The following is an 11778-nucleotide window of genomic DNA, read 5'->3' as shown; positions in this document are numbered from 1 at the left end:
TTACTGCAGGCTGTAAAAAAAATATTAAAAAAAAACAAAAAAATTCCATTAAAAGAAGCAGATGAGGACTCTTGTTACCTTAGACAACTACCATACAAAACGTCAGGGCTGAAAATGTCTTAAGAAGTCTTCATATGTAAAACTAAAATACTTTAACTATAACCCACAAGGCAGGACAGTTAGAGATTGATAATAATTACCTAGTGTCTATGTACACGGTAACCGGGCACCTAGTCTCAGGATATACGTACAGGGTAACGATGCAAACCCTGTACCGTGCTTTGGGAGGGAGGGGCGAGGAGGCAGGGGGCATTGAGCTTGGTGCACGGTAACTTATGACCTTGATTTCATTCATTGCTATCTCCTCCCCCCGCCCCCCCCCCCCCCACTGTGTGTGTGTGTGTGTATTTGTGTGTTATAGTAGCTGGGCTGCCAGATGGCCATATGCCTGATTAAATTGGCCAAATAGACAATCTATAGTTTGGTTTATTAGACACACACTACCCGTTGACAAATCCTACATATATTTGCAAACTGAGCGGAAAGTTTTCGTTTTCCATGATATGCGGCTATGTGGTCTTGTGGTATGACACTCGCTTTTGGATCGGAAGGTCCTGGGTTCGAGCCTCGCTCGGCGCATAGTTGAGTCCTTGGAAAAGGCTCTTTACTCACATTCTCTCACCGTACTCAGTTGTAAAATGAGTACCTGGCCGTTAACAGCATTGTCTGTCGAAAAAAAATGTAATATCGCCTGATAGGCGTCATGTCTCGTTCTAAATGTTACGTGTTGCTGTTGGTCAGGGACCCTTTGTAAAGTGCTTTGAGCACATTTAGTGAATATTGCGCCATATAAAAGCTCAGTTTTTTGTTTGTTTTTGTTTTTATGCGAAGGGGAAGGGATGACACTATGACAAGAGAGAGAGAGAGAGAGAGAGAGAGAGAGAGAGAGAGAGAGAGAGAGAGGGTGGGAGGTATGGGGGAAGATGAAAGAAACAGTGCGTCGCCTGATGAGGTAGATCAATAGGGTGTTAATGAGGTGCTTTACAAACTATTTCGCGGAATTACTGTGAACGTAGATTCTGAGGCTAGGTACCCAGTTACCATGTACGTAGACATGCCCTGATAATTAAGACCGAGAATACATTGTAATATAAGGAGAAAGGTTGAAATGTAGAAAACTATTATTCTAAAAGGCTCCATACACGCCCGGATATGATCCTGGTTCAGACCCCGATCAGGCAAACTGGGGTGAGAACGCAATGTGTGTGGCCAAATACCTGGCCGATAAACCTAGGTACGGTCGATCGCCCGCAAAGCCCGCTTTGCTTAATATTTTTCGAGGCTATCGGCGATCGGGGCCGTGGCAGTATAAAAAATTGGACAATTTTTTTCGAATTTTCGCTGTTTTGACGTCAGATTCGTGATCAGCGTCGAATTTACAATAGGTTTGATACCAAGAACTATGTTTTTACTCCAAACATTAATGAAATTAGAAATAAATTTTAATTAATATTGAGGCTATGTGGCCGACAGAACAGTGCCCCTCCCTGTTTTGTGATGGATCAAGTGGTATGACACTCGCTTTCGGATCGGAAGGTTCAGGTTTCGAGACCCGCTCTGAGTGGCGCAGAGTTGAGTTCTTGGAAAAGGCTCTTTACTCACATTCTCTCACCGTACTCAGGTGTAAAATGAGAACATGGCCGTTCGTTGTCTTTGTTGGGAAAAAATGTCACATCGCCTGACAGGCGTCATGTCTCGTCTTTCAAGTCTAATATTGCTGTTGCCTTGGGACCCCTTGTAAAGCGCTTTGAGCACGTGGATATTGCGCCAAATAAATGCTGTGTTATTATTTTTTTTAAATAATATTTTTATAAATGTTGCGCCAGGAAGCGGTAGACGGCAAAAGTTTCGTTCTTGTTCATCGTAAAACTTATAAAGGATTTCATACAAAATAAAAAATAGTTTGCATAATTTTCAATGTAATGATATAATAATATGCCAGTTCTTTTTTTTTTTTCCTCCTCACCCGTTGACGCGACATGACGGTCGACTTTGACACAGACATTTGGGATTGGCAGATGGCAAAAAGCCTTGACTACGTGATGACAGGGGTGGGCATTTTAACCTTGAATTACAATCTACAAACAACGCCCCCCCCCCCCCCAAAAAAAAATAAAAGAAAAGAGCTGTGTGCGTGTGTGTGGTGGTGGTGGTGGTGGGGGGGGGGGTGCGATTGCGAGTAGTCCCGAGGAGTACCCGTTTAACCTGCCACTGGAACACTGTCGATTTGTTTTATAAATAATAATAATAATAATAATAATAATAATACACGCACGGTTTTGATAGGCGTTCGAACCACGATCAGGCAAACCGGGGTGAAAACGCAATGTGTGTGGCCAAATACCTGGCCGATAAACCTAGGTACGGTCGATCGCCCGCAAAGCCCGCTTTGCTTAATATTTTTCGAGGCGATCGGCGATCGGGGGCGTGGCAGTATAAAAAATTGGACAATTTTTTTCGGATTTTCGCTGTTTTGACGTCAGATTCGTGATCAGCGTCGAATTTACAATAGGTTTGATACCAAGAACTATGTTTTTACTCCAAAAATTGATGAAATTAGAAATAAATTTTAATTAATATTGAGGCTATGTGGCCGACAGAAAAGTGCCCCTCCCTGTTTTGTGATGGATCAAGTGGTATGACTCTCGCTTTCGGATCGGAAGGTTCAGGTTTCGAGACCCGCTCTGAGTGGCGCAGAGTTGAGTCCTTGGAAAAGGCTCTTTACTCACATTCTCTCACCGTACTCAGGTGTAAAATGAGAACATGGCCGTTCGTTGTCTTTGTTGGGAAAAAATGTCACAACGCCCCCCCCCCCCCAAAAAAAAAGAAAAAAAAAAAAAAAAGAGCTGTGTGCGTGTGTAGTGGTGGTGGTGGTGGTGGTGGTGGTGGTGGTGGGGGGGGGGGGGGGTGCGAATGCGAGTAGTCCCGAGGAGTACCCGTTTAACCTGCCACTGGAACACTGTCGATTTGTTTTATAAATAATAATAATAATAATAATAATAATAATAATAATAATGATAATAATGATAATAATGATAATAATAATAATAATAATAATAATAATAATAATAATAATGATAATAATGATAATAATGATAATAATAATAATAATAATAATAATAATAATAATAATAATAATAATAATAATAATAATAATAATAATAATAATAATAATAATAATAATAATGACGATAGATAAAAAATCTTTATTGTCCACAAAATGGAAAAATTTCCGTGGTCTACGTTGCTTTTAAACTTAAATCGGATTGCAAATGTATTGATGTTATGCGTATTGGAAAAATACTCACGACATCTCCATCGGGGTATAGCATATTAACACACAAAACTGCAAACGCGAACGTTCATTGTCTGATTGATATAACTTCGTGATAAGTTAATTATAAAATGCTGTCTAAAAGCAATAACAACGGGTTGACTAACGTCAAATTCAAACCTTCTATTGATGCTCTGTGTTAAATTAAAATACTCACAAAGTCCGCCAGCCAGAAATATCACTCCAGCCCAAAGATCTACATGGAACCTTGAACGTTATAGTCTGATATATTTTAATGAGAACTAATGACAAAAATGGGTGTCTAAAAACAATAACAATGAGATGAGTGACGTCAATTTGGTTCCTTCTATAAATATCCAAGAACTTTACTCATTCCATCCGCTCTCTCCTCCTTCAATACATATGAATCTATTCTCTCATCACTTTTTTGTGCGGCTATGCATGTGATCTTGTGAAATGACACTCGCCTTTGGATCGGACGGTACTGGATTCGAGTCCCGCTCTGAGTGGCGCATAATTGAGTCCTTGGAAAAGGCTCTTTACTCGCATTCTCTCACCTTGTGTTCACTGTTAAAATGAGTACCTCGCTGTTTACAGCGTCGTCTCTGTCGGGAAACAATTGCAATATCGCTTAACAGTCATGTCTCGTCTAACATGTTTTTATGTTGGCCAAAGACCCTTATAAAGTGATTTGAGCACCTTTATTGAATATAGCGGTATATATAGCGCAAGTAAATTTTTCTCTCTTTCTCTCTCTCTCTCTCTCTCTCTCTCTCTCTCTCTCTCTCTCTCTCTCTCTCTCTCGACATGTTAGATTATTATAGCTATTGCTACATATGATGCGAATATCTTGGACGGTTATTGATGCTATGAGTTTAGGTAAAATGCTCACAACATCCACCAGTCGGAAATAACGTACCGTCACACAAAACTACGAGTAACCTTGAACGTTAAAAGTCTGATTGATATAATTTAGTGAGAACTAATTACCAAAATGACTGCCTTAATACAATAACAAAGAGTGGAATGATGTCAATTTCGTTCCTTCAACAGTCTAATTGATATAATTTAGTGAGAAGTAATCACTATTGTGCGCAAGACGAAAGATAGAATAACAGACAGTAACTGGGATCGGTTCTGTCGGCCACATAGCCTCACTATTAATTAAAATTTATTTCTAATTTCACCAATTTTTGGAGTAAACACACAGTTCTTAGTATCAAACCTATTGTAAATTTAACGCTGATCACAAATCCGACGTGAAAACAGCGAAAATCCGAAAAAAATTGTCCACGTTTTTATACTGCCACGTCCCCGATCGCCGATCGCCTCAAAAAAATATCTCCCCGTATGTGGGCAAAAATCATCTGCGATAAACGCAGGGATCGGGTCACAGCGATAGGTCATCCGTCCCGCTATCAGCGGATGTCGGCGTCTATGGGGGGCACGAAACCCGTCGAAACCCTCCGAAACCCGACAAAGTTATGGGAAGTAGGTAGCAGTGGGGAGTGAACATGAGACTCAGGGAAGTGTACACCATTAAATTAAATAAATAAATTGAGCTTTATATAGCGCAATATCCACTAAATGTGCTCAAAGCGCTTTACAAGCGGTCCCTGGTCAACAGCAACATTTAACATGTAAGACGGACATGACGCCTGTTAGGCGATATTACAATTTTTCGGACAAAGACAACGCTGTTAACAGCCAGGTACTCATTTAACACCTTGAGAACAGTGAGAGAATGTGAGTAAAGAGCCTTTTTTACGAAACCCGCCAAAATCCGGCGAAACTTGACAATATCCAGCAAAGTTATGGGAAGTAGACAACTGTGGGGAGTGAACCTGAGACTCCGGGAAGTTTACACCTGTGGGGAGTGAACCTGAGACTATGGTTATCGACAGGTTTCCGTGAGTTTCATAAAAAGCAATTACTTTTATACGAAACCCGCCGAAACCTGACAATACCCGACAAAGTTATGGGAAGTAGGCAACACTGGGGAGTGAACCTGGGACTCAGAGAGGTGAACACCAGTGGGGAGTGAACCTGGGACTATGGGAAGAGGATATCAGTGGAAAATGAACCTGGGGACTATGGGAGATACAAGTGGGAATTGAAGCCGGACTATGGGAGTTGGGTACCAGAGGAGAATGAACCTGACACAATAGGAGGTGGGCACCAATGGGGATAGAACCTGGGACTCAGGGAAGTGCACACCAGTGGGGAGTTAATCTGGGACTGTGGGAAATGGATACCAGTGGGAGTTGAAGCCAGACTATGGGAGTTGGTACCAGAGGATAATTAACCTGACACTATAGGAGATGGGCACCAATGGGGAATGAACCTGGGACTCGGGGAAGTGGACACCAGTGGGGATTGTGGGAGATGGATACCTGTGGAATCGAAGCCGAACTATAAGAGTTGTGTACCAGAGGAGAATGAACCTGACACTATAGGAGGTGGGCGCCAGTGGGGATTGAACCTGGGACATACGAGAGTGAGCTCAGAAGGGTTCTTCTCTTTTTCTATAGTACGGCTTCAATTCCAAAAGGCATCCATGGTCATGACGATGATGATAATGGTGGTGGTGATGACGAGGACGATGGCGAAGATGATGATGCTGAAGATGATTAGTACGGCGAAAACTAGGATAAAGGAGGAGCAGAAGGAGGATCAAGAGGTTAAAGAAAAATAGCAAAAGAAAGAGGAAAATGAGGAGAGAGAAGAACAGGGGGAGTAGGAGGAATAGGAGGAAAAAGAGGAGGAGGAAAAGAAGGAGGAAAAAGAGGAGCAGAAGTGATTAAGAGAATGGGGTGGAAGGATAATGATGATGATTAGTAGGGCGATGCAAGGATAAAGGAGTAGAACAAAGATCAAGAACAGGGGGAGCCAGAGGAAGAGGAGGACGAGGAGGAGGAGAAAGCGGAAGAGGATGATGATGATGATGATGATGATGATGATGATGATGATGATGATGGAAGTGGTAATAATGCTGCTGCTGGTGAATATGATGATGATGATGATGATGATGATGATGATGATGACGACAATGACGATGATGATGATGATGATGATGATGATGATGATGATGATGATGATGATGATGATGATGATGGCGGTGGTAATAATGCTGCTGGTGAATATGGTGATTGATGATGATGATGATGATGATGATGATGATGATGATGATAAGAACGTTCAAGTTGTCCCTATAGATGCTGTGCGCTTGGCTAAGAAACTCACAGCAATGCCATCCAGAAATATAACGGACCAACTCAGATAACTACCTGTAAGCTTGAACGTTTATAGTCTGGTTAACACAGTTTAGTGAGAATTACTCATTTCCCACTGATATCCAGGTTCACTTTCAAAAACGGACCAACCCAGATATCTACTTGTAAGCTTGAACGTTTATAGTCTGGTTAACACAGTTTAGTGAGAATTACTCATTTCCCACTGATATCCAGGTTCACTTTCCTCTGGTACCCAACTCCCATATTCCGGCTTCAACTCCCAATGGTGTCCATCTCCCACAGTCCCATGTTAACTCCACACTGGTGTGCACTTCCCTGAGTCCCAGTTTCAATCCCCTTTGGTGCCCACCTCCTATAGTGTCAGGTTCATTCTCCTCTGGTACACAACTCCCATAGTCCGGCTACAACTCACAATGGTATCCATCACTCATAGTCGCAGGCTTATTTCCCACTGATGTCCTATTTACATAGTCCCAGGTTCAATCCCCATTGGTGCCAACCTCCTACAGTGTCAGGTTCAATCTCCTTTGGTACCCAACTCCCATAGTCCGGCTTCAACTCCCACTGGTACCCGTCTCCCATACTCCCAGGTAAACTCCCCACTGGTGTGCACTTCCCTGAGTCCCAGGTTCACTCCCCACTGGTGTATACCTTTCTGAGTCCCATGTTCACTCCCCAGTGTTGCCTACTTCCCATAACTTTGTCGGATATTGTCAAGTTTCGTGGGTTTCGAAAAAAAAACTAATTGCTTTTTTACAAAACCCGCGGAAACCCGTCGATGACTATCGTCTCAGGTTCACTCCCCACTGGTCTTATTACTAATAAGGGTCTACTAGAGCACTAATAATATTAGTGCTCTAGTAGACCCTCCAGTCTAGGGCAGAGAGAAGGAGAAACCAGGCCAGAGAATGAAACAAACCAACTCGTTTTAAGTCGATTCATATAACTGAGTTTAGTATAGATATCTAGTATTCATCAGCATTGTTCATCAACACAATTCTCTAGATAGACTTAACCAGTTTTTATATACTGTCTATAAACTGGCTTAGGATCTAGAGTTGTGTTATTGACGTCATGACATGACAAGAAGTTGAAGTTAGACATGAAGCTGATTGATTAGCCGATTAGATAAATCATTTGTTAAATTTTATTTACCTACTAACTCCCACAGTCACAATTACAGACTCACTTTTTAGCCTTTTCCATTTATTTTTTATAAGTGACTGAGTTAGTCAAGAATGAAGGAGAGCATCAGGGGCATGCCCCCATCTCTCTCTCTCTCTCTCTCTCTCTCTCTCTCTCTATCGCATCACCCCCTCTCTCTCTCTCTCTCTATCTATCTATCTCTCTCTCTCTCTCTCTCTCTCTCTCTCTCTCTCTCTCTCTCTCTCTCTCTCTCTCTTTCTCACACTCAGCTAATCTCTCAAGTCCAAGTCGAATAAAATCTGAACCTGTGTGTGAGTGTGGAGGGGTGGTAGTTCCCAGACAATCAGTAAAAGTAAAGATGAAAAGTCGCCTTTTTCCTCATTAACAAGTTCATTAAAAAAATAAAAATTAAAGTTTCAGTTTCAGATTTTAAGTGATACAGGCATTTAACATGAAAATTCAGTTTTCAAATAACAATATAAAGTGTGATTTATAATGCAACAATTGATAAAGTCGTTTGAATTTTGTACTGGCTGATGCGCGACTAGTCTAGGAAGAGAAGGGAAGAAGATGATGGGCTGTGTAGATGGATGTGGCCGTGCCTCATGTAAAGACTATGATAATAGAGAAAAATTAATAATTAGAGGAACCTGTCATCTACAATATGAACACCATGGCACAGATAAATAATGAAATAAACAAAACAAAACCACTGGTTGCCTTATGGGATCCATTTGAGAAAACTCCCTTCTCCCTCCTCATGCATCACTTTTATAACATGGTTCGAACCTGGGGGAATTCTGTCAGGTCCGACTCCGGGTGATGTCCTAGCAACGGTAATAGGACTTAATATCTTTGTGCCCAAAATGTACAGAGTTCTAATACCCAGCTGAGTTGTGTGGCCTTGAAAAAATCACCTTGCCGTAGTTCATTTTCTGGCACTGCACTGCGGCTGATGCCTGGGTTATTCCAGTCTTCCCTTAGAATAGACCTTAAAGGGAATTTTATTATTATTTTTAGTAAAGCCCTTTCTTTAGACCACTGCGTCTTTGACTGATTTTTGTTCACTATGAAGGATTTTGACTTTTTTTTCTCAATTTCTAAATTGGTCTCCAATTGGTCAATTATTTTGCTTTCTCGTCAATTAAAGTGGGTTTAGACCATATGTTGATTGTTACCAAACAGTAATTACAGTGTTATGGTCCCTGGGAATAAAGCAAAGTGTGCTTATAGGCAAATCATGCTTATTTTGACCATCTACCCACTGCCCACACTGTGTCCCCCAGGCAGCGTCCTGTGATTGGAGTTTTGTCCAAATTCAATTCTGAATAGCCACTACGTAAAATCACACTCATTTCAAAATCTACCAAAGTAATGCCTTTTCAGCCTGGAAACTAACTTTTTTCTTTTAGTTTTCAAATACATACAGAAGGTTCCAGACTTGCAACTGCCATTGGTTCTAAAACAATCATTTTTAGATTTTTTTTCTTTCTTTTGATATTTTTAGAATAAACAACCTTTTTTTATGACACAAGTGGCAACAGCATTATTCTGGTGGTGTGGGATGAGAAGTAAATAAGCTTGTGACTGTTGCTATTTTGTCTTTTGATTAGATGTATCTGTAGTTCATTCTCTAGTTTTTGTGAAATGGCTCCGTCTCTGTTCTCAGCTTTTAAGTTGAAGTGTAAGATAAAGTCTGATTGTTATAATTGTTTCTTAAACATCTGAGGTTGTAAAGCAGAGTAGCACAAAATAGAGTTATCAATAGACACATGTGTGAAATCAAAGAAAGTCACAGACAAAGTGCACATGTGCGACAATAGTCTAATCCCTCCCCTTCCTTTCCCTGCTTCCAGCATTTATGTATACGTCACTAGCAGATGTAATGCAGAATTATAACATTTCCATTGCCCAACTCCATGCTCCCTTGCTGAGCCTATTGTTATCGTTTAAGATTTTAAGATGGACATGCGTTGTTTGTTTCATCACTGAGATGTCAATTGTTTTGTGCAAGGGAAGTAATGATGGAATAGTGAGGTGTGAACCATACATTAGCCCCAGAACATTGGGATGGTTTCTGTTAGCCCTTTTTGTTAAGCTTTTCTTTTCTGAAAAAAATGTTGTTGCTATTTTGTCTTTTTCGTTATTTATTTATTTTATTTTATTTTTGTAATTTTGAAATAATGGTAAAAAATATTGATCGTGCTTATATACATTGTCCTTTTCAGTGAGCATGCTCATAAGAAGCAAATTTATGTAGTAAAAATTCTGTTTCACACACTGAGCGTCCTTTTAGCTGGATTGTACTTATAAAGGGAAACAACTGTATTGTTATTTTCATTTGCATCAATATTATGTAATTTTCAATAACAATAATAAATTGAATAAGAAAAAATTATATTGCCTTGAGCTCAGATTGCTCTTTCCCTGTTTGTCTTTTTTATGTAGCATTTCAGATTTTCCAACTTGTTCATTTGTTGGTCAGCATTAATTTTCCTAATTTGCATTTAAAAATTTGGCCAGGTCATAGAAAATGAGGAAGGCTAAGGTGAATTGCCTGTCCACCTCACATCTGTTTACACCTGGTGATTGCACGCATGAGCATTGGAGTTTGAGTTCGAATAGTCATGGGAGACTATTCAGATTCGAATCCAAATAGAATGTAGCTGTGATTTTATGGAGAGTTGAAAGGTTGTCCTGGAGGCAGTTTTATAGTTGAATATGGTATCAATGGAAAGGAGAATAGTTGAATTTTATGGGTTTTTTGTTTTTTTTAGAAATTAAATGCGTTTTTTTGTGGCATGTTTTTATTGTTCGTTAAATTTTAACTAAATCTTCTAAATGAATTTAAAAATGAAAACGGGAATTTTACCTAGGGGTAGAGCATTCAGAGCCCTTTATTGTGGTGCTAATTTATCAAATTATGTAAGTATATGCCAGAGATATTTCAATTTAACAAAATCATGATTTTAGGCAAATGCTCACAAACGATAACTAGAGAGACAATTTCAGCCAATTAAGTGTCATTGGCACGATGTGGATCAATCTATAAAAGTGAAGATTTAATTATTTTATTTATCTATATTTATTTATTTATTTTGTTCTTATTCTTATGTTCTGTTAACTCAAAGATAATTCTGGTCCACATAAATATTGGATGAACAAAATCAGCTCATTCATAGCCAACATCTATCAAAAATTATATAGGCAGATAGTGTTTTCTATCAGATAATAAATATCCAATTACTGCTGGTCAGAACTCCACTTGTATTTTCTTCTAGATACAGATGTTAAAACCAAAACTGTAATTTTAAAGGCTTAAATTTTAAATTGTTCTTAGTTATTGTTTTTTGTTTGTTTTGTTGTTTGTTTGGTTGTTTTTTTTGTAGTTTTTGTATTTTTGGGGGGGGGGGGGGTGAGGGAAATTTTTGTCTCATTTTTTTTGGGGTTCTTTTTTAAATTTGCAAAAGGGTTTTGGGCCCTACATAAACCACAAAACCCCCTTGGTTTTCCATCAAAAAAATTAAAGACAAAAAAAATTAAATTTAAAAACCCAAAAAACTATAAATTGTCTCTTTAGAAAGTTTTTAGTTTGGTATCAAATTAAGCGTTATGAAATTGAAATTTAGAAAGGGGAGGTTTTTTTCAAAATTGACTTTAAATTTGAAAAGAAATTAGCGCAGCTTTGGGTTGTTCATGTTTTTTTTTAATTTTTTTTTTAAAAATTTCCCTTATTGACTTCAAACATAATTAGTCCAATTTTTTTTTTTTTGGGGATGTCTTAGATATTCTGTATATCTCCAAAAGCATTTTGCATAAAGGGTGATTGTTTGGGCCTTTGTAGATGGGGTTTTTTTCCCTTTCTTAAAGACCATTTACGATTGCCGTTTTGTTTTTAAAAAAACCCAAAGATGAAAGCACTTGACCAATTAAAAGCATGTTAGAAAGGGAGTACCAAATAAAGGGAAATTTAAAGATCCTCGACTTTACAAAACGAAGCTTACTCTTAAAAAAATAATTATA

The sequence above is a fragment of the Berghia stephanieae genome, chromosome 1 (genome assembly GCF_034508935.2).
Source record: "Berghia stephanieae isolate SIO BIC M18660-M18661 chromosome 1, UCSD_Bste_1.3, whole genome shotgun sequence".
Taxonomy (NCBI): Eukaryota; Metazoa; Mollusca; class Gastropoda; order Nudibranchia; family Aeolidiidae; genus Berghia; species Berghia stephanieae.
Note: the sequence above shows the minus strand (reverse complement) of the source record.